The 23,777-nt window shown below is 44.6% G+C and overlaps 1 long non-coding RNA gene across 1 annotated transcript; it reads right to left on the bottom strand.

Annotated features, from left to right (window-relative positions):
* Positions 1 to 10,894: 10,894 nt before the first annotated feature.
* On the bottom strand, positions 10,895 to 23,408 carry LOC123372355. Its single transcript, XR_006580234.1, has 3 exons — positions 22,985 to 23,408; positions 18,187 to 19,110; positions 10,895 to 12,519 (listed from the first exon to the last, which is right to left on the bottom strand). It is a non-coding gene; the product is annotated as an uncharacterized LOC123372355 (long non-coding RNA).
* Between the last annotated feature and the right edge of the window lie 369 nt (positions 23,409 to 23,777).

Below are 23,777 nucleotides of genomic sequence, written 5' to 3'. Positions count from 1 at the left end.
ACTGACCTTTTTTGTGAAGACTAAAGCAAAATAGCCATTAAACACTGTAGCCTTCTTGATATTATCAGTTATTAGCCCTCCTTACCCACTAAGTAGAGGACCTACACTTTCCTTCATCTTTTTCTTGCTCCTGATGTATTTAAATAACCTCTTTTATTGCTTTTATGTCCCTTGCTAGGTGTAATTCATTTTGTGCCTTTGCTTTTCACTTGTCTCACTGCACTGCAGAGTCCTTCTGGGATTCCTCACTGTGACAGGGGGTGCATGCCCCACACTGGGACTGAGGGGGTTAACCCCTCACTGCGGGCTGAGGAAGCCATGCCCCCACGGCCCTACTGGGCATGCTCGAAGTGCAACACCAGTACAAGAGAGCTCTGTCTGGGCTCACTGCTGTAGGGGAAGGAGATGTGCTGCTGGCTCCTGCTGAAGGGCCGCAGGAACTTCACAACATGGAGGCCAGCCAGCTGACAGCAACCCTCAACCCCTGGGCTCTGGATGCTACTGAGGGAGAAGGAACCGGGGGAACTAGGAAGCCACAAGATGTGGAGAAGTGGATAGGAAGTAACCCAGGGAGTCTTTGCGGGGAGTTGGTTGGACAACCGGAGGCTAGCTCGCCGTGTTTTGGCCGTATCCCCACCGAGCTGGTGGCTGGCCACCCCGCCACTAACAGGGCCCTGGGTTGGGACCCGGTGGAGAGTGAAGGCTCAGGTCCCCCTATCCTGGTTGCCGCCCACCCTGAGGTGGCAGCTCATCCTGACAGTGACTGACTCTGGCTGCTAGGCTGCACCGCCCAGAGCCTAGGGGCAGTTACTGACTCTGGCCGCTAGGCCACACAGCCCTGAGCCTGGGGGTGGTTAATGACTCTGGACGCTAGGCCACATGGCCCCAAGCCTGGGGGCCATTATTGACTCCAGTCACTGGGCCACACCGCCATGAGCCTGGGGGAAGTTACTGACTCTGGCCACTAGGCCGCACCGCCCTGAGCCTAGGGGCGGTTACTGACTCTGGCCGCTAGGCTGCACCACCCAGAGCCTGGAGACAGTTACTGCTGTGGTTACTAGGTCACATAGCCTCGTCTGGGGGTGTGCAGGCACGACTGTGGGCCTATCAAGACTTGTGCCCCACCCCAGGAGGGAACGGTGCATGCTTGACTCACAACAACTTGGTGGAGGCCCACTGAAAGAGAGGCCTGCTACAGTCACTCCTCTTCCTTCTCCTATTTTTTTTTTGGTGGCCATTCTTTCTTTTGGCCACGAGGGTCTCCTAGTGACCTACAGGAATGGAAGCCGAGAAGGTCCTAAGATGGCTGCTGGAGAGCCAGCAAAAGATGGATGGTGATGTTATGGAGGCCCACCCCCACACCAGATGCCCATGCTGGTAGGTTGGGAACTGCAGGGGGCCTAGTGGAACTACGTCTACACCTAACCAAGATGGGGCCTGGTGATGACCCGGAGGCATTTCTGGTCACCTTTGAAAGGGTTGCCACCGCAGTGCAGTGGCCAGGGGAACACTGGGCCACTGAGTGGCTCCGCACAGGCTGCCTACTGCAATCTAGACCTGCAGGATGCTTTAGATTACCAGAAAGTTAAAGCAGCTATCCTTGACTAGACGGGTGTGTCCCCACAAACTTACAGACATCAGTTCCACTGGGAGCAGTACCCACTGGGGCTCACCCCAGGGCTGTGGCCCAGAAGCTACGGGACGACTGTTGTCCCTGGCTGGAACCAGAGAGGCATAGGAGGGCTCAGGTGGCTGAAGTGGTAGTGCTGGAGCAAGTCACACAGATCTTGCCCTCCGGACTGAGGGAGTGGGTGAAACATCATCACCTGACCCTACTCTCAGAGACCGTCACCCTGATGGAAGATTACCTGGCTGCCAAAGGGTCGGAGGTATGAGGTAAAAGGTCTAAGATCCCCAGGGACCCAGGCCAACCTCCAGAGCAAGCCAAGGGGTGTAAGTCTCCAACTCCCTTCGATGACAACTGGGGGGGGCGCCCTCCAGAAAACAACAGAGTGACCCAGCCCTCAGTCACGGGAGGAATGGGCTGCCCAGGAAGCCGGCAGGGCCAGTTGTAGAAGCCCTGCCCAAGGTGGGATGGGGGAAGTGATATGAGTGTGGCCAGGAAGGGCATTTTCATCATGATTGTCCTTTTATGGATTGCAATTATGGCCAAGCATTAGTCATGGGATCCTGGGCCTGCTGGAGGGGCCCTGCCAAACTCCTGATCACCCTGTGAGTGGAGGGCACCCCAGCGACTGCCCTAGTTGACTCGGGATGTAGTCAGACGCTGGTGTGAGCTGATCTGGTAGACTTCCCCAATCCTGCAGGGGATCCCATCCTCATGCAATGTGTCCATGGGGATATACGATCGTAAACTGCTGCTTGGGAATGGTTGCCAGATGGACACCAAGAGGAGGTGTGTCAGGTTGGTTTGGCCCAGAGGTTAGCCTACCCGGTGATCTTGGGGCAAAATTGAGGAGGGTTCAGCTGGATTGTCTGGGACTGGAGTCACAGGGCACATCCAATGAAGAGGGGGCGTGTGGCCCAAAGGAGGTCAGGGCACCCGGAAGGAGACTCTGCTCCAACAACCAGTACCTCCCCACAACCCACCCCCGAGGCAGGGCCAACAGGAGGGAACGACCCCAAATGGCTAGACATGGGAGGGGATTTTATGAGGGAACAATGGGAGGATCAAACACTGAGTAGGGCCCGGGAACAGGTGACAAGCCCTGCCGTGGATGGGGCACCGAGAAACAGACTCCGCAGGGACGGAGGTGCGAGATGCAAAGGTCAGTGAAGACCGTCTATACCGAGTGGTCCGGGAGCCCCAGACCTAGGAAGAATTACGGCAACTACTAGTTCTGCATAAGTACTGGAGGGGCCTGTTATCAGGGCCGGCTTTAGGCCGATTCCCCCGATTCCTGTGAATCAGGCCCCACAGCATCTGGAAGAGGGGCCCTGCAAGGTAAGGCCCCGGAAGACAACTGCTGCCGAGGAAGGACCCTCCATTGAAGTGCCACCGGAAACAGTGGCAACCGATTGAGCTGCCACCGAATTGCCGCCGCTATTTTCGGCAGCAGCTCTTTCGAATTGGGCCCCGCACATCCTAAAGCCAGCCCTGCCTGTTATGACTGGTGCAGTCAGTGCCCTGGGCTGGGCACTTGGGGAGGGAGAAGACCCTACAGTGAGTGGCCCAAAGGTTCTTCTGGCCCGACGTTCACTGTGAAGTGCAGGACTTCTGTGTGGCCTGTCCAGTGTCAACGGGCTGGTCCAAAGGGAATACCAAAGGTGCCATTGGTCACCCTGCCCGTAGTTGGGGTGCCATTTGAGAGAATTGTCCTGAACCTGGTGGGGTCCCTGGAAAAAAGTGGATCTGGCTGCCAATACATATTAGTGGTGGTGGATTATGCGACCAGATACCCAGAGGCGGTCCCGCTACAGAACACCACAGCACCAATTATAGCAGCCAAGTTCCTGAAAATCTTCTCCCGGGTGGGAATACCCAGGGAGATACTAACTGATCAGGAGACCAATGTCTCATCTAAACTGATGTCCCCGTGCCACTGGGACAAACTGTTGCCAGCCCTGCTGTTCATGATGTGGGAGGTTCCCCAGGCCTCTACGGGCTTCTCACCCTTCAAACTGCTGTACGGGCACAACCCCGGGGAATACTTGACCTCCTGAAGGAGACCTGGGAGAAGCAGGAGTTACAGCCTTGGGCTCAGTCCCCTACATACTGCAACTCCAGGAGCAGCTCCAGAAGCTCGGGGCATTTGCAAGAGAAAACCGCCTATGGGCACAGCGGACCCGGGCGTATCACTACAATCAAGGGATGCAACTGCACACTTTTGAACTGGGAGATAGTGTCCTGTTACTACTACTCTCTGCAGAGTCCAAACTGCTGGCTAAATGGCAAAAGCTATTTGAGATGATTAGGCAGGTGGGGCCCGTAGACTATGAGGTGCGGCTGCCAGGCAGACAGAAAGAAATCCGGGCTTATCACGTAAACCTCCTAAAGGAGTGGAAGACCCAGAAGGGCTTACTGATCACCTGGAACCAGAATTTGGCCCACTAGCCAGCAAGCTCATGGTCCCCACACCCGTCATGATTGGAGTAGGACTGGACATAGGGAAATGGGAGGAGTTGTGGCAGCTAGTCAGGGCCTTTGCTACCATACTGTTGCCTCACCTGGGGTGGACTGAGCTGGTGAGTCACCACATTGCCATCCTCCCTGGCCGGACAGTCCATGATAACCATCAGCTGTTGCCGAAGATGAAGTGAGGGTTGGTTCAGAAGGAGCTCTAGATGATGCTAGACATGAGAGTCATGGAGGAATCATGAAGCAAATGGCAGAGCCCTATCGTACTAGTCCCAAAATCCAATGGGACCGTACGATTCTGCATAGACTTCTGGAAGGTCAATGCAATATCCCGGTTCAATGCATACTCGATACCCAGAGTGGATGAACTACTGGAATGGCTGGGTAACGTGGCATTTATCTCAACGTTAGACCTCATGAAGGGGTACTGGCAAATACCCCTGATGCCCACAGCCCATGAGAAGATGCCCTTCTCTACCCCATTTGGGCTGTGCCACTTTGTCACCAGGCTGTTTGGCCTGCATGGGGCCGCGGTCACATTCCAACAACTTATGGACAGACTGTTACAACCCCACCACCCGTACAAAGCAACCTATATAGATCACATAGTGGTGTACAGCCCCACATGGGAAGGACATCTTCAGCACCTTGCAGCGGTCTTGCGAGCCCTAGGAGAAGCCAGACTCACTGTCAACCCAGCCAAGTGCCACCTTGGGCAGCAAGAGGTATACGGTGGGCTGAGAGACTTTACATCCCCTGGTGGATAAGGTACAAGCCTTATGGGACTGCCCGACACCTACAACAAAAAGGTAGGTACACCAATTCCTGGACCTGGCAGGATACTACCGCCGCTTTGTGCCAAGCTCTGCTAAGCTCGTCACACCCTTGTCGCACCTAATGAAGCACTCACAGCCCCACATGGTATAGTGGTCAGCCGAGTGCAAGAAGGCCTTCCAGGAACTGAAGGACCGACTAATTAGAGAGCCAGTCCTATTTCACGCAGGCTTCAACAGGCCTTTCATGTTACAGACTGACAGGTCAGAAGTAGGACTGAGAGCGGTGTTGACCCAGGAGGACAAGGGAAAGGAGCATCCAGTCCTCTATTTGAGTAGGAAGTTGTTCCCCTGAGAGAAGAGGTATTCAGCGATAGAGAAGGAGGCCCTGGTAGTTACGTGAGTGATCAATGCCCTAAGGTACTAGTTGCTGGGGAACCCCTTCAAGTTGGTCACCATGCACTGCTTTGATGGCTTAACAGTATGAAGGACACCAGTGCCAGAGTCATGAGGTGGTACCTTTCACTCCAGCTATATGACTTTCAAGTCACCCACCGACTCGGTAAGGTCTACGCAAATACAGACTTCTTTTCCTGAGTAGGAGGAGAAAATGCAGAATAGGGGCCACCACTGGACACTCCCTTAAAGGGTATGTGTGTGAAGAGGCGTGCACGCCCCACACTGGGACTGCGGGCTGAGGAAGCCATGCCCCCATGGCTCTACTGGGCATGCTCGAAGTGCAACACCAGTATAAGAGGGAGTAGCCTGGCTCAGTCTGGACTGACTGCCGTAGGGGAAGAAGGTGTTCCGCCAGCTCCTGCTGAAGGGCCGTGGGTACTTCACAACGTGGAGGCCAGCCAGCTCTCAATCCCCAGGCTCTGGATGCTACCAAGAGAGAAGGAACCGAGGGATCTAGGAAGCCACAAAATGCGGAAAGCGGGTAGGAAGTAACCCAGGGAGTCTTTGCGGGGAGTTGGTTGGACAACTGGAGGCTAACTTGGCATGTTTTGGTAACTTCAGTGTTCACACGGGTGATATATCCTTTGAATTTTATCTAGACTTCATTGCCACCAGGGCAATCATGAGGCTATCCCAGATAAGTATTGACTCCACTTAGAGCTGACCACAACTAGGATATGGTCTTCAGAAGGTGTGTGGTTCAGTGAAGGGAAGACATTGGAAGACAGAAAATCCACCTCTTCCATTGGTAATTTGTCCCAATGGTTAATTATCCTCACTATTAAAAATGTGTGCCTTCTTTCTCATTTGAATTTGTCTGACTTTAACTTCCAGCCATTGATTCTTGTTATGCCATCCTTCACTAAATTAAAGAACCCTTTACTACCTGGTATTTCTCCCTGTGAAAGTATTTATACAACATAATCAAGTCACCTTTTGATCTTTTTGATAAGCTAAACAGATTTGAGCTCCTTAAGTCTCTCAATGTAAGACATTTTTTTCCAGCCTTCAAATCATGTTGTGGCTCTTCCCTGTACAACATGTCTTCCCATCATCCTTTTAAAAATGTGAACACCTGAGTAGGATGTAGTATTCCAGTATCAGTCTCACCTGTCCCTATCACTACTCCCCTGTTTATACATCCAATGATAGCATTAACCCTTTTTGTCACAGCACTGCACTGGGAGCTCATGTTGAGTTGCCTGTCTGCAATCACCCCTAAATCCTTTTCAGAGTCACTACTTTCTGGGATATTGTCTCTCATTCTGTAAGGTATGATCTTCATTCTTTGCTTCTAAATATTAGATCTTGCATTTGAGCTTTGCTAAAACATTTTGTTTGAACGGACCCCGATTACCAAACAATAAAACTACTCCATGTGTCTCTGGACCCAGGATTGGAAGCGAAGATCTGATCATCTTTACTCGATACCATCAGGAAGAGACACTGGCAAGGAAAGGATGCCATATCTAGTGCTATTGCTACAACTCTGACTCCATGTCACCCAAAGTTTTTTTCACAGTATCCACACATTGCTAAGAAAATGTGCTGCTTTTTCTAGGTCTTCAGCTAATGAGGAACATTGTTTTTCCACTCTTGCTTACCTGAATAACTGACTCAAGACACTAAAAATGGATAAAAAATAGAATAGATCACTTTGGAAGACAGCTAGGCTTTCAACGATGGTTGCTTGTGTAAATCATTAGACATCATGCAGTTCATGGTCTTTCATAAAGATGCTGACATGTCTTAGTGCTAATTTGCATAATGTTACTTAGTTGGTTACTGTTTCCATCACTAGTACTCCCTCACCCCCACTACAACTTCCTAGATTATCTGCTACTTTGAAGAGGGCTCTGGAAAGTGGAGGAAAGAAAAGAGATGGACATGAGAAAAACACACCTCAGCAAAAGCGATAATTGGTAATTGAAAGGCTGGGAGCAGATTAACTCACCTAAGAGGTAAATTTAGAGGCGGAGGAGGTACGGGGGGAGAAAGAACCATGGCCACACACTTAGAGAACACCTACAGAAAAGGAAAGGGAAAACAAGGATCCATTGAAGGCAATATTGAAGAAATGATCATTGAGCTAGAATAATCAGGAGAAGGCGGAGTCCCTGAAGCTCAGGCAGAAGGGGATTTTGGGGAGGAGCACAGGTGTAGTCTGAGGGGACAGGGAGTGTTTCCCCCCCAACCTGCAAGCCCTGGGTGGGTGTGGAATTTGCCCCACCATGTGCGGCCCCAGTGGCTGACTGGGGCTGCCCCCTCCCAAATATAGAAGTCAAACTATGCCTATGAGAAGAAGGACATCTGTAGTATCAGTGACAGAAAAAGGAGCCAAAAGTAGAGGTCATAAACTTGGTGAGGAGAAAGCTGACAGTTACTTTGGTGAAGACCATTTCAGTAGAGTGGAGCAGGGCAGATGTAAACTTAATTAGTGGAGTCCAGATGGGAGCTGGGTGAGAGGAAGATGAGCCAACAGCAGTAGATGGCACACTCAAGAAGCATGATATTTAATACAAGAGGATAAAGGGGCAGTGAAAAGAGTGCAAGTGTTCAGCTGTTTATTTGGAGAACAAAGTCTGCATCACCTCTGCCTTTGAGACAAGCTGTGAGCAACTAGCAGCGAAAGCTGTTATAGAATGCCAAATATAATGTGCTATGATAACCTAACAGTGCGAGTGGCAAATGTGAGAATCAATGTTTGGACAATTTATGTTTTTTCTAAAACTGGATACAATATGGTGGGAAGCGGTAAAAAGCTGCCTTTACCACAAATACAATATGCTGATAGAAAGAATATTTTATATGTGGATGTCAGCAGTCTTAATCTGAGAGCCCAACCACCAAGTACTATCTGAGAAATACAGAAATGCTCAAAAGTATGTCAAAAGGGGATGGGAGCCAATCAACAAGACTTCCATCTTTTGGTGGTTTATCAAAGAAATTTACAAACAAATCAAGATATAATATGACAGCTATAGAAATGATTGTGCAAAATGGTCAGTAATTCTTACAGACCAGGAAAAATGTATGTCACACCCATCTCAGAATGGCCATTTCATTTTTTGCTGCTGAACAGTTCAAGCCCTACACCTAGATCAATACCTCTCCATCATAGCTGGTACTAATTGACAGGGCTGGTCTCAGTTGCAGCAAATGCAAAGGTCAATCATGAGCACAGATTCCAGCCCATTCCATCCTTAGAGACAGTCCCTCCAGCTCAGGGATGTATTCCACCTGTGGTGGTGAAAGCTTGCAGTCCCACTGCCAATGCTATACTTGTTCAGAAGATAAATTAAGGACTTCTTGTTCTCCAAGACTGCTTAACTAATACTGTTCATTAACACTAAATTCACTTTTCAAAATGTAGGGCAATCTACAGGGACAATATATTTGGAAGAAAAGAAAACATGTTTGAATTTAGGGACTGGTGTCTGTCTAAATAAGTACTTCTTTGTTTAAAACAAATAAATAGCAAAACCACCCTATATAATTGCTTCAGTTTTATCTATCTAACTTAGGGTGTTATACTGCCATCCATCACTGTAGTATGTGAGCATCTTCCATGTAAAACCAATAGTAATAGTGAAATCCCTAGTGGAGTCTCTGGTGTTCTCCCCTTTTGGTGGTAAAAAATCTGCATGAAGTCAGTTTTGTTTTGTTTTGTATTCAGCTTTGTTGATTTTTTTTAATGTTTATTTGTTTCAGAATCTTTTCTGGTTGATTTTTGGGTTGATTGGGGTCTTTGAATTGAAGTGGTGTCAGTCTTATGGTGCAAAGGCCTTTTTGAAGAGAGAGGTTTTGCAGCACTTCCTAAAGACAGTCAGATTCTGGATTCTCCTCTGAAAGTTTGTTCTATAGCCAGATCACCTTGACCGCAAAATCTTTGTCCAGTCCAATGTAACAGTATCAGCAGCCACTGGGGTCATTGTATATTGTAGCAGTGGTAATAAATGTTTGTAACCCTGATCCATGTCAGGTGCCAGCGACCAGGAAATAGAATTCAGTTTCTTACTAGCACTCCTGTGTGTCACACCTTTATTACCAACACCAATGTGTTCCACTGCAATAAATGCCAGCAGAAAAAAAATCAATGAATATTTTATAATATTTGGAATACTTATAATACTTGTTGCCAATCAGTCCATTGGAAGAGTTCCACTCCCATATTGGATATTGCTCTTGAAGAGTAAATCCTGCTATCATTTCAAACTCCCTACTTTGTAAAATAAGTAAATCACACCAATTTCTATATGTATGTTTACATAATTTTAAAATGTAGTAAATGTTTACAATGTTTATGTAACAACTCCTTCAAAATCATTATGACCTATTTTATATTTTCTATATATAAGGGGTGTGCAGGAAGAGCAAAAGGCCCAGCTTGCTCCTGGTGAAATCAATGGAAGTCTTGTCATTGACCTTAATGAGATAGAATCAAGCCATAAACCAGTAGGTCACACAGCACTCAGAAGGAGCACTGACTCTACTACATCAGCTCCAGGTCAGAATGTGAAGCTGTTATGATGTTGACAAATTGTGCATATGAAAGTTACAGTACTGCACTGGTACACAGTGATAGCGGAGTTTCTGACACTATCTCGGGGGGAGTGTCCTGTAAGCCCCATATTCCTCATTTACATATAATTGTGATATTGCATATAAAGCATGCCATGTGAGGTATTAGGGGAAAGGTTATGATCTGCTGAAACCCATTGTTCCATACAGGGGCAGCTTTAGGCACCAGCGCACCAAGCGCATGCCTGGGGTGGCAAGCCGCGGGAGGTCCGCCGGTCCTGTGGTTTTGGTAGCAATTCGGTGGCGGGGACACTGAAGGTGCGGGACCAGCGGACCTCCCACAGGCGTGCCGCTGAAAGCAGCCTGCCTGCCATGCTTGGGCAGCAAAATACATAGAGCCTCCCCTGGTAAAATATAAATATGTGTTTCATTAATACATATAAAATTATCAGAATTGCGGAGTATGGTTTTCACTAAAATATGCTGTGGGTTTGGGAAGTGCCTAGATACTAGCTCTTCAGAGACTATGACAAGGGAAGAGGTAACCATCGCCCGGGTGGGGCTGCCGGGGCAGCGCTTTAACATCACTGCCCCTTTTTCCTCCCCTGTCATTGGCCCTTTGTCATATCAGAACTTTAACATCCTAGCCCCTTTTGCCCCTCTGGGCCGCTGATTGGTGAGGGCAAAAATGGCAGCTGCCCTGGGGCCGGTGATTTAAAAAGTCCAGGGGCACCCAGCCACCGCTTCCACCGTGCCAGAACCCTGGGCACTTTTAAATCACAACCGGAGCCCCGGGTGATGAGGGCCAGGCAGCATGGATGGAGGAGGAGGAGACTGGCCCAGGTTTCAAGAGTGAAACCTGTGTACTATGGACTGCAATATCCAGTGGGGTGAGAAAAACTGCTTAATCTAGTTGTCCACTCTAATAGGGTTGAGAGTTTAGACTGTGTGCTTATTGTACTGTATTTTGGTAACCACTCTGACTTTTTTCCTGTCACTTATAATCATTTAAAATCTATCTTTTATAGTCAATAAATCTGTTTTACCGTTTATCTTTACCAGTGAGTTTGCCTGAAACGTTTAATAAATCTGTTCAGGTTTACAAAGGCTGGTGTATATCCACTTTCCATTGATGAAGTAGTGAACCAATTAATAAACTTGCATTGCTCAAGAAAGGGTCTTGAACAGTGCAGGATGGTATATGCCTGAGGTACAAGGCTGGGAACTGGAGAGGATTTGGCTGTTGCCTTTCTCTGAGATTCATGAGTGACTCTGAGAGCATTCATACTGTAATAGGGTGCTGGCCAAAAGGCACTGACTCAGCCACTGTTAGCTCAGAGCCTACTTGCTCAGCTCCCAGTAAGGGGAAGAGATTAGAGCTGACAGGTGGTGGCTGATTAAAGCCCTAAAGGAGAGACACCTGTGAGCTTGATAGGGGAAGGCCTATAAAGCTAGCAGGAAGGAAGTAGGAGGGGAGGAACAAGAATGTGAGGAGTGAGGGCCGGTTGCTCCCAGTTAGCTGTAAGAGCAAGCTGTTCCCCAAGGGGCTACGTGCCTGATAGCGAACTGTATAAAGTTGTATATACGTGGTGGTGGGAAAATACAAGGAAATAAAAGGGCACTGGTGTTTGAAAGAGTGGTTTCCTGTGAATTTGTGCCATAGAGCAATGAAGAGCACGTCTACACATACAATCTAGCTGGGTATGGGACTCCACATGCGGTTGAACTGAGTGGTAACAGGACCTGGAGGGGTTTGCTGCTTGTCACTAGCAAAGCATTTTGAGCGACAGCCCAGGCTGCAGAGTTAAGGGGGCACAGTGGTCCCACAGTCCCAGGTTGCACACCATGGATCCCATCACAGAGTTTCATATAAAAAAGATTTTTAAATAAAAATTTAGCTCACATTATTGATCAGTGACTGGGAAAATAAGAATCTAAAATGTCAAGTTTTAATGAAAGGAATGAAAAAAATGAAAACATTAATCTTTACTTTTTTATCTTATGTCTGATTGGGTTTCTTTGTAAAATATATGTGTTGCGGTAGCTCCTACGCTGAGAGTGTGAATCTCTAATTTTCACCTACTGGATGTTTTTGGATGTTAGGTGTAAGAAGTATAAACTGTTTAATATGTTCAATTAGTTGTTTAATAAAGTGTTTTATGAAGTAATGTTAAGTAAATCACTGGCTTTAAAATAAGATCCAATATGGAATATATGAGCTATTGACCCTTGGACTCCATCTCTGAGAATGGACTTGTTTACCATTAAGACACAGGCTCAAACCAGTCAAAACCAGTTTTTCCCGCCAAAACCAGCCCTCAGCATTCCATCTCCTCAGAACTTTTCCCGCCACAAAAGTGATATAAGGACTTGTTCCTGGGGCTGTCCACCCCAGCGACAGTACGTACACGGTCGGGTCTTCACAGTGCTCCAGAGCTGAAGAGTGAAGAATACTATTGGTCCCGCAGTGAGATTGAGGAAAAGGAGCCCTGTCACCACCATTCCTGCCATCCTGCATTCCTGGTGTCCATCATCCCATAGGGCCTCCTTGCCAGCGACGAAATCCAACAGTCATCTGGACTCCCCAGTGCTCCTCCTCAAAGGCTCTAAATCAGACAGAGAGTGGAAGGTCCTGGGCATCACACCTATACGTGGTATCCACTGCACCTGAACAGTAGGAAAAGGTTTCTGTGTTGGGGCATCATTTGTTGTTTTCCAGTTTCCAAGGGAGGGTTTATGGGCCTGAGCTTTAAGCTCCCAAAGCCAGTTACTGTTTCATTGTATTAATTAAGTTTGCATTTCCCCTATTCTTCCCAGATTTCTGTACCTTTATCCTGAATACACTTACCTTTGTTTGTGCCAAATCACCTTGTCTCCTCTTTATTTTATTTACACCACACAAGGAGGGAGGCTAAATCCACTGGTGATAGATACAGGAGGAAGTCGAGTTTGTATCTTCTGAGAAAAGGGGCTTTCCTTTCCTATTTCTCCCCTACCATTTCTAAGGTTTTCTTTTGAAGCGTTGCCTTATTCCCCTTGAGGTAACATGGACAAACTGTAAGCCCCTGAAAAACGTCAAGATCTTCAAATCTAGCCATGCAGCCATCTACTAGTGAGCAACTGCCACATTTTATAACATACAAATATGTAAAAGTTCTGCATTTACTGTACACCCCACCCTACCACTGTTGTTAACACAGCAGAAATACTTATATGTTGTTCCAGTCAGTCAAATTACTATGTGCCTGAACCTAAATTACTGATAGGAATTTATAAAGTAAAGCTCCAGCCAGTGAGAAACTAGCTTTTCATAAACATACAGTTTATGTATGTTAGAGATTTTTCATGTAGTTTCATGGATATTCTGTTATCTGATTGGCAAAATCATACAGAGGGCCAGATTCCCAGCTGGTGTCATTCAGCCTAGTTCAATGGATCTGTGTTGAGGATCTGGCCCATTAAGTCCGTTCCCTAAACCCATTAGAATATATAACTATTCAAATATAATACAGTGAACAAGAATGACTATTGCACCTAAATCCACAGGAAAAGGTAATTATAGGCCAGAAACTGTAGGTTCAGAAGTGTCAAACTCATTCTCTGCAGAAAGCCAAGTTCCATTTATGATCCATGGACCAGGGTATAGTTTTAAGTCTATGTACTCCCCTGGATTCACAGTGAATCTCTCACTGCTGGGATATTTCCTCTTCAATCAAGAACAGAACATGGCCATAAATATACATTTATTTAGATATGATTATTTGTTAAGTGGCGTTCAGTATCACTGTCGCAGGGTGGCTGGCCCCTATGATTAAAGGAGGTCCAGATTCCCTGTGCCAGAGCAGGTGCTCTCAGTTAAGCCAATTAAAGGGGAGGTGGGGGTCGTGTATAGAGTTGCTCCTGGGCTCTGAAGGATGAGAGAGTGGCTCAGTGAGGACAGATCTAGAAAGGAACAGGAGTACTTGTGGCACCTTATAAACTAACAAATTTATTTGAGCATAAGCTTTCGTGGGCTACAGCCCACTTCATCGGATGCATAGACTGGAACATACTGCAAGAAGATATTTATACATATAGAGAACATGAAAAGGTGGAAGTAGCCATACCAGCTGTAAGAGGCCAATCAATTGAGATGAGCTATCAACATCAGGAGAAAAAAAACTTTTGAAGTGATAATCGAGATGACCCATAGAAGGTGTGAGGATACTTAACATGGGGAAATAGATTCAATTAGTGTAATAGCCCAACCATTCCCAGTCTATGTTCAAACCTAAGTTCATTTTATCTAATTTGCATATTAATTCAAGTTCAGCAGTCTCTCTTTGGAGTCTGTTTTTGAAGTTTTTTGTTATAAATTGCCACCTTCAAGTCTGTCACTGAGTGGTTAGAGAGGTTGAAGTGTTGTCCCACTGGTTTTTGAATGTTATGATTCCTGATGTCAGATTTGTGTCCATTTATTCTTTTGCATAGAGACTGTCCGGTTTGACCAATGTATATGGCAGAGGGGCATTGCTGGCACATGATGGCATATATCATGTTGGTAGATGTGCAGGTGAACGAGCCCCTGATGGCGTGTCTGATGTGATTAGGTCCTATGATGGTGTCACTTGAATAGATATGTGGACAGAGTTGGCATCGGGCTTTGTTGCAAGGATAGGTTCCTGGCTTAGTGTATGGTGTGCAATTGCTGGTGAGTATTTGCTTCAGGTTGGGGGGCTGTCTGTAAGCGAGGACTGGTCTGTCTCCCAAGATCTGTGAGATCATCTTTCAAGATAGGTTGTAGAACTTTGATGATGCGCTGGAGAGGTTTTAGTTGGGGGCTGAAGATGATGGCTAGTGGCATTCTGTTATTTTCTTTGTTGGGCCTGTCCTGTAGTAGGTCACTTCTGGGTACTCTTCCGGATCTGTCAATCTGTTTTTTCACTTCAGCAGGTGGGTATTGTAGTTTTAAGAATGCTTGATAGAGATCTTGTAGGTGTTTGTCTCTGTCTGAGGGATTGGAGCAAATGTGGTTGTATCTTAGAACTAGGCTGTAGACAATGGATCGTGTAGTTTGTCCTGGATGGAAGCTGGAGGCATGTAGGTAAGTATATGAGCTCAATCCTTGAGGGGGCCATTTAGGGAGCTGGGGATTGGTCCTGCTTTGAGCAGGGGGTTGGACTAGATGACCTTCTGAGGTCCCTTCCAACTCTAATAATCTATGATTCCATAGCGGTCAGTAGGTTTTCAATATAGGGTGGTGTTTATGTGACCATCACTTATTAGCATAGTAATGTCTAGGAAATGGACTACTTTTGTGGATTGGTCTAGGCTGAGGTTGATGGTGGGATGGAAATTGTTAAAATCATGGTGGAATTCTTTGAGGGCTTCTTTTCCATGGGTCCAGATGATGAAGATGTCATCAATGTAGTGCAAGTAGAGTAGGGGCATTAGGGGACGAAAGATAAGGAAGCATTGTTCTAAGTCAGCCATAAAAATGTTGGCAAATAGAATGTGTCTGTACAGATCTGTTCCTGTGCTTTTTCAGGGAGTTTCTTGAGCAGATGCTGTAGTTTCTTTTGGTAATCATCAGTGGGATCAGAGGATAATGGCCTGTAGAATGTGGAGACACATGCCTAGAACCCTGACCAGGGGTATTCCATTTGCTACCCAAGATCCATAAATCTGGAAATCCTGGATGCCCCATTGTCTCAAGCATTGGCACCCTAACAGCAGGTTTGTCTGGCTATGTGGACTCCCTCCTCAGGCCCTACGCTACCAGCACTACCAGCTATCTTCGAGACACCACTGACTTCCTGAGGAAACTACAATCCATTGGTGATCTTCCAGAAAACACCATCCTAGCCACTATGGATGTAGAAGCCTTCTACACCAACATTCCACACAAAGATGGACTACAAGCCATCAGGAATAGTATCACCAATAATATCACAGCAAACCTGGTGGCTGAACTTTGTGACTTTGTCCTCACCCACAACTATTTCACATTTGGGGACAATATATACCTTCAGGTCAGCGGCACTGCTATGGGTACCCACACAGCCCCACAGTACGCCAACATTTTTATGGCTGACTTAGAACAATGTTCTCTGTATATATAAATATCTTCTTGCTGTATGTTCCAGTCTATGAATAAGATGAAGTGGGCTGCAGCCCATGAAAGCTTATGCTCAAATAAATTTGTTAGTCTCTAAGGTGCCACAAGCACTCCTGTTCTTTTTGCGGGTACAGACAAACACGGCTGCTACTCTGAAAAGATCTGGAAAGGGAAGATCAGAGTGAAGCTGCAGGGACAGAGGGTCTTTGGCAGTGGTCCCTGAGGAAGGGAGATGGGGCTGGGTAAGAAGACCTAGCTGAAAGGTTTGTTTTTCCTTTGGAAGAAGGCAGGCCAGCCTTTGCATCTTCTGTAGCTGCTCAGAGAACAGGAGTGGACAGTAGTTCAGCAAGAAGGGGCTCTGACTAAAAAAAACGTGTTTGTGTTTGGAACTTTGTGTTAATTAAATCAGACCCCAAGAAGGGCTGTGAGTGGATAAGAAAGACTGTGTACAATTTGTTTAAGAAGCCCTGAAGAAGGGCAAAACAGAGGCAGGGCATGGCAGAGGCACCCTTGGCCACAAGAGGGTAATCTGGAGGCAGATGAACCTATTCCACTAGTTCAGTGGGAAATATTTTCATTTTTAGCACCACCATTATCATGGCCCTTCTTTCTCTTCCCATTCCCCATCTCTGTGTCTCTCATCTTTTCTTTCTACTCTGTTTCTTTCCCTGCCCCAACTGCCAGTTCACTCTGTGTGCTTCATTCCCTTCTCCTAGTCCAGCTAATAAAATGATCAGCAAGAAATAATGAGTGCTGACAAGTAAAAAAGGAAGAAGGGAGTTCACACTGCTCAGTCACTTTGTCAGGCTGACTGCAGATACTGGAAGACAACACTGCATCAGTATCTCCCTTTGGCATTTGGAATATTAACTTTGCCAACAGGAGGGCTAGAAACATACTTTAAAAAAATGAAAGCTTAGATTCTGCAGAAAGGGGATCTTAAAGAGGAGAAGGGGAAGAATGAGAAAAGCCCACTCTGAGCTGAGTGGATGGAGAGGCAAATAGGGCCAGTCAAAAATTCTCCTTCAAAACTATTTCTTCTGGGGGAAAAAATGGGTTTTTAACTAAACAAAGGTGTTCATGAAAAGTGTCTGCTTTCAGAGTCAGAGAGAGAAACAAAACCTAGGGATGTTCAGATGAAACCACCCATCCTCTTGGGCTGGATTTGGGGAGGAAGCCTGAAGGGATGTCTGACAACAAAATGGTTTTCAGTTGCTGAAAGCCAGAAAAAATTGGTTTTCAGATTTTCAATTGAAAGGCAACATTTCCTGCTGAAAACAATGAAAATGAACAAACAAAATCATGTTTGTTAAATGTTTCTGGAAAACAAACAAATGAACAAATTGAAACCCTCCATCCAGCTCCAGACCCAACAGTGCCAGGAGAAGGGAAAAGGAGAACAGGAGGGATGAGTACCTTTCCCAGACCTGAAGAAGAGCTCTTTATAGCTGGAAAGCTTGTCTCTCTCACCAATACAAGCTGGGCCAATAAAAGATACCACATCCCTCACCTTGTCTCTCTACTACCCTGGAACCCACTCCTCCAACACTGCAAACAATAATAGTAAGAAGCAATGATGGATTCAGAATCAGGATTTGTGTATTTTACCCGTGTAAAATTAAGACAAGATGACTTTGAATTAGGGGCAGTTTATAATAAGGCTAGGGCTAAAGAGGGCTTCGCAGTTTTCTGCTAATGCCACAAACTCGAAGTTTACTCTCAGTGGCAATGTAGTTTTGTAAAAGGGGAAAGATTGCTACAATCTGGGGAGAAACCAGAGGAGAGCCTTATAATGGACAGGCGCCTGTTCCCCGTTGTATAGATAATCTCCATTCATTAATATATTCTGAGTTCCGATCTCACATGGAATTAGTTTTTCTTTTTTTGATAAAAACAGAGGGCAAGGGGACAGTGGCAGGACGGACATGTGGGGGAAGATCTCCCATAACTTTGCAGGCTAATAGGAAGCAGAAATAGAGGGCACCTGCTCGTGTGCATGTCAATTCACCTCTGAACTTCTTGTGGTTAAAGAGCCCCATTCCAGATAAATAATTTGTGAACAGTATGAGCTATAACCTGCCATCGAATTTTAAATACAACTCCCGATTATCTTTGATGGGGAGTCCTGTTTATAAACTGAGGGCACAAGAAGGTTCTAAGATACTACGTGTGCTATAGAAACCATATCTTTGGAAATTAGACAAACAACTCTTATTCTGATCCATAGAACAACTTACTGGTGTTCTGCAGAGAGCTGGCTGGTCATGAGACTCAACTCTCCTTCTCCTTTCCATCTGCCAAATGGCATGAAAAGATGGCGAAAACGACCTTTGATACTTTCCTACTATGACTTCCTCCTTTAAGAAATTGTAGTTGCTCCAGTCATGAAGGGGCGAGGGAGTGATCTGAACAATTGTATTTAGGAAAGGAGTTGGTCCACAAAACAATGTCTCTTATAAAATGAGATCCATAAGGAAAAGAAATCGGGAAATCCTGGGTTAAACAGACAGATAGGTTATTTAATTAAGCCTAAGTATGTTGCATTAATCTATTTCATATATTTTCTTATTATTTACTGATTGATACTATTTACCAAAATATCTGTGCACAAACAATAGTCTCCTCCTTTAAGATCACTATCTTCCCCTTGTTTGAGTTTTTCAATGATGTAGCAACACTGAGGGCTCAATTCTGATCTCTGATCAACACATGCATAGCACCACAAGCGGGAGCACCACTTGTATGGGATTATTTTAGCAATGTTTTAGCAGCAGCATCCACTCAGAACCATAGCTGTGCCAGGAAACTTCTGTCTGCATATATGATTGTCTAATACACTTGTGATAGAAGATTTTGAAAAGGGGTTGTGGTTTGCTTAAATTTGGGAACTTTATACACTGGGTGGTTTGCATGCTTTTGCCTGAAACTAGTGTATCTAGAGCAAATGTAATCATTCCCCTGCTTAAATAAACAAGATACATGAGTCTGCTCAGCTGTATAGATTTTATACAATAGCCCCAGAGAATTTTTACAGGGTTATGGGCTAAACCAGTGACCAAGATACAAAATACAGCATTCAAGGATATCCAGTGGCTTGTTTCACTCTTAGGTGGGCTTTGATTCCACAAACAAAACGATCCATTGGACTCAGATGTAGTTTCCTAAAAGCAATGATAAGGGAAAAAATCAATAGAAGCTATTAGGACATTAGAAATAGCCATCCCTGTATGTAACTATTCCAGACCACATGAGAATGTATGAGAAAACACAAATGAATGGAAATTTCTTGTAAGTGAGGAGATATTGCAGTATTTCATGGCATGGGACACCTACTTCTCTCTGAAATTAAAGTTTTTCCACTGGGGAATATCACAACTGAGCAACCAGTTTCAGATCAGTTCAGTCCTATCATTCCCTTTGATCCACTGTTGAAGAAGACTAGAGAGAACTTTGCTAAATACAACTCCATAGATATAAACTATGCTGCAAGCGCATGGAAACTTCCCACTTTAAAGTAGGTTAGAGATTTGCTTTTTGCCTCTGAACTTTCTCCAGAGAATGAATATCAAGGCAGGGATAATGCTGATGGTGATGGTGGTGCTTTAGCAATTCCTTCAGTGTTAGCCCATGAACTCTTCAAATACATTTCATTCTTTCATGCGGAATGTCCCCTTTCTTTCATCTCACGTACTGGCACCAAAATAGCGGGATCTTTTATGGAAGGGAAAAGCGAGAGGGGATCTTAATGCTCAGAAATCGGCTTCAAACACTTGGTGTGTGTCAGTAATATTATCCACTGCTAGGAAAGTAACCAGACACATGGCATGAAGTTCTAGAGAAGTGGATGCTTATGTCACGAGATAAATATTCTTGAAACCTTTCAGCTGACTAGCGCTCCTGCAATCTCTGCAGAGAGTGCAAGTAATTTTGGAAAGGAAGAAAATTGCAAATAATTCAGTCCTAAAGTCATTATACTGAAGCTGTTGGTTAAAATATGTGGATTTCCCCAGAATAACCTGACAGGTGTTTCTCTAATAAATAAAACATGGATGATGGACTTGGTCCGTAGATTGATTTAGTGGGCGATGACTATTAAAATCTTTAATTCTTGATCACAGATTATTATTAGGCTTTAACCTCCCACTATTTGCATGTTTTAAAGAATCTCTGATCTATCCGCCTGCTCTCATTTAGTGCACGTAAAAGATTCATGTGCCAGCGGTTCTTATCAATCCTAATGCCATTTGCCTTTAAATGGGAAAGAAAAGGCTGTTAAGAAAATTCTCTACAGAGCTAGAAAAATAAGGATTCAAAACCCACACTGTTCACTGCTGGCGTGCATGTCCCAACAAGTCTCGAATTGTTACATCTGTGGGGCAAAACCAGTTCTCTCTGGTAGTTCCAGACTTCACTAAGGTGGGAAAGATACCTAACTATATGGACCTTTCCCCACATTGGTGGTGAACATCCAGCATATGGGCGGTGTTAATATATTTTGTCTCCTTGTTTTAAGGAAGGGTGGGGTTTTTGTTTGTTTGTTTTGTTTTGTTTGTTTTTCGCCAGATATTGGTTCCCTTATTTAAGAGCAAAAACCAGTTCTTGCCTGTCACAGCATAGAAAATGTATCAAACCGGTGTGGCTACTGTGCTTACTTTTTAAAAAGTGTATCTTGGATCACACAGTAACTACTTGGGTATTTCGATCAGTCTCTTCGTTACACTGTATATTAATAATAATCCTTAATCTCTAACCTGGACCAAAACGACCCTGCCTCTGTTTAACTATTGAACCTGCAGGGCAATTTTCTGCCATGACTGATATAAACTCTTTCTGGGTTAAACAGAAGATAAAAATCAATAAAATAAGGGGAAGCTCTTCTTTTCTCCTAGCTGAGAGATTTTAAGGTTTCTAGTGATGGCTTTTCCTTCCCTCCCCTCATTCTCTCTTCATCGTTTTCTTTATTAACCTATGCCAGTATCTCAACATTTTTACTTGGTTAATTGCAGTAAGACCCCTTTGTGTGTGGTGTTTGTACGCTGAAATTGACTAAATGCCTTCGTTTCTCTCATTTTCCCCATACATTCCCTACTTTTATTCGAAATCTGTAGTCACTTTTGTGTCAACTATTTCTGTTGTCTCAATATTTTTTCCAGGCAGCAAAGCTAACCGAATTTTGGGACTTTTGTCCCATCTTCTTCATACAGTACGTTTGTTTCACTTTTTAAGTGTGTTGCTCTTTTTAGTTTCTGAAATGTGTTCCGCCCTCCGAAGCGATCTGACACCGTCAGTCCCTATTGGTATGGTTTGCAAGTTTTCCCTGTACCATGTTCTCTTTCTCTATTTGATTAATTTGAGTTCCTGCTCTACTCTTCTTCTGCTTTCCAGAGCAGAGTTTTCTAAGTCAAGACATTACAAGACTTCTAAGTAATTCCATATCTAGTAGTAAGTGTACATACATGAGTCCCTCCTCGTTCCCCGGCAGAAATCTCTCATTTTTTTCTGCATTAGGATTAGCTAATAATTTACTAACAGAACGGCGCTTTTATATTCACGTTTTAAAATTGATTTTGGTTTGAAGGTTTTTGCAGAGAATGAATATTGATAAATTACTCTGTGCTTACTTTTATTATTAACTTCACACAGGGTTTAATTTTCCACTGCACTACGTGGTATTTTATGTTTTCTTTCTTTCTTTCTTTCTTTCTTTCTTTCTTTCTTTCTTTCTTATGAATCTTAAAACTATTATCTACAGCGGAAAGAAAAGTGCAAAGATCTAGATTGCAAGGTGTGGGATAAAGGCACAAAGGGTCATACCCCAAAAGGGCTGATTACAGTAAAGGTAGTTGTAAAGATTACCTTAACATACTAATTGTGAGTTGTCTTTTTTTCCAGCTGTCATTTCCTGATACATTATTTGCTATGAAATGTAACTAAACTAAACTAAACTAAACAAGAATGCTGCATTAGACATCTTCAAAAAGCCTCAACCATGAGTTTGTTCTAATTGCCGTTTTAGAATGATTTTAACTGATTCTATCCCATTTTCAAAGTTTCATTCTGGTTGTTACTGGGCTCAACGAAAGTAAAGAATTAAATACGTGGTTATGTTTAACACACGAGGTGTTTCATGTTGCAGACACACTGCACTGTATACTCAAGCTCTAAAATATGGTACAAAGTGATTGCATCCATCAACTCTTTTCGTATTAAAGGTACCTCAAAGCCACTTAGAATGCTTTGTAACTATCTGGTGGTTAAAATAATTCCCAATTCAAATATTTTTCTAGCTTTTTAATAACCCTAATCGTTTCAATTTGGGGGAGGAAGGGAAGAAGGAATGGGGGTATGTTTGATAGTCACTTTTGTTATTTACACAAGTAATATTTTTCCTGCATTTTACTTGTTTATTCAAGTATGCTCTTTGCAATAAAGTCCTGACTGCTAATCTCTATTTGCTGACTGACATTTTTATTTGTTTGTTTCCACTACGGTGATATTTAGGGAGGTAGCTTCTGACGCTGCAGCATGACCCTGGGCTGTGTTAACAGCGACCGCAAATGTCTTGAGCATTTCCTCCAAATGTTCCAAATCCTTTCTGCTTCCCCACCTCAGAAAAAGTCAGTCAGTCAGAAATGTTGACTGTTATTTTTTTTAACTGACAGTGCAGCTAGATTAAGCCATTTGCGCTAAATCACATCTTCCACGCTGGTGTTTTGCACAGTTTATTTTTCCCAACTGGAGAATCGCACAGACCCTTCTACCCCAAGTAAACTGTTGGAGGGGAAGGGGAAGATGCCGTGAGGAAATATGTTGTCTATTCTCCTGTGATAGTTCATCCGAACTGTATGTCCTTGATTCGCCACTAGAGGTCACTGGCCCATCGCAGTCTTGCTTCACCTAGTTCCACCTCCATTTCCTCTTACTCAAATTAGCACTGCGTTAATTAACACTGTAGTCCATCAACGGGCGTTTCTCTGTACAGTACAGGAGCAGAGCTTATATAGACAAATCAAACCAAATATAAAAAGCACCTACCAAAACTCTTCATCATGTACAAAATGGGAAGCGCACGTCTGAGTGACCGGGGGCAAGGTATAGTGCCATCACTCTTTAACTTTTGTCTTGTTTGCTTGCTAAGTTGCTGTGAAATCTCTTCTCCCTGTGCAGGATCACTGGCGTTTTCACTCCCCTCCTCTGGCTCTTTGAGGCTGCTGGCCAGCACACAAATGCAATCGTGCTCCTAGCCTCAGTTAAGAAAAGGTGTTAGGAATTTGCCCGTCTAGGTGCAAAAGAAAACAGAAATCAACGTAAAGGGGGAATATTTATTAGAGAATGAAACAATGAAAGGTTTTAGTGTTGGCTTTCAATTCGATGGGTGAAATCAATGCAACAAACGGCCGGGGATTTACGTCACTAAAACGAACAGATTTCTAATTCCTACTGTAAAATAATTCAAAGGGGCCAGACAAAAATGTGTGCTAACACTTATTGGAGCAATAGGTGTATACTTGTATTTTATTTGTATTTTCTGTCGCGTGCCTGTTTCTGAATCCCCGAAAGGTCTTTAAATATCTGTATTTCGTTTGATACCTATGTTTCCAAAAGCATTTAAGGAGAATGTCCAAAAGCATTTTCCACGTTGATTTGAAACAAGACCAACTGCTGGTCTCCGGGGGGACGTATGGGAGGTTGGGAGGTAAATTGAGTCATAGATTGGAATAAAAATTCCAGTGATCTAGCTTGCTTGATACAGACAAGTTTATTTAACACCTATTATTGAGTTAGATTACCTCTCTAGGGACAATAAATATTTCCGAAAGAAAGAAAT

The sequence above is a fragment of the Mauremys mutica genome, chromosome 6 (assembly GCF_020497125.1).
Source record: "Mauremys mutica isolate MM-2020 ecotype Southern chromosome 6, ASM2049712v1, whole genome shotgun sequence".
NCBI lineage: Eukaryota > Metazoa > Chordata > Testudines > Geoemydidae > Mauremys > Mauremys mutica.
Note: the sequence above shows the minus strand (reverse complement) of the source record. Positions and strands in the feature narration are given on the sequence as shown.